The sequence below is a fragment of the Notothenia coriiceps genome, unplaced genomic scaffold (genome assembly GCF_000735185.1).
Source record: "Notothenia coriiceps isolate Sejong01 unplaced genomic scaffold, NC01 NC01_scaffold00000339, whole genome shotgun sequence".
Taxonomy (NCBI): domain Eukaryota; kingdom Metazoa; phylum Chordata; class Actinopteri; order Perciformes; family Nototheniidae; genus Notothenia; species Notothenia coriiceps.
This window is the reverse complement of record NW_011333040.1, coordinates 19,515,039-19,515,388: the sequence shown is the minus strand read 5'-3', so window position 1 is coordinate 19,515,388 and position 350 is coordinate 19,515,039. Positions and strand designations below refer to the sequence as shown.

General features: G+C 34.6%; 1 protein-coding gene across 1 annotated transcript in view; it reads right to left on the bottom strand.

Moving 5' to 3' along the window:
* The window catches only part of arhgap45b (Rho GTPase activating protein 45b), a 19,990-nt gene that overhangs the window by 7,626 nt on the left and 12,014 nt on the right, over positions 1 to 350 (bottom strand).

Sequence of the window (350 nt, the reverse complement as noted above, 5' to 3'; positions counted from 1 at the left end):
CAAATCGCAATCCGCGCCTCTTTCTCTGATATTTTTAAATATCTCCAAGCGCCAGACATGTTGAAAAGCCGAAAGGGCCTTTTTAATCATTTTCGGCCGATAATTTTCGGCGGCCGAATATTCGGTGCATCCCTAATAACAACCATTGTATCGTCTATATAAAATGACTGATATTTACCTTGGTGAAATTCCACTTGATACTGCTGCAAGAATGAAAACAAATCACATGTCAAAAAAATAGACTATGATGATCAATAGTTGATTAATATGATCTGGTTTTAATTCAATCAGTTTGTAGATAAGTGTATCATGTCATCATCAATACTGTATACATGTTATAAAATCACTAC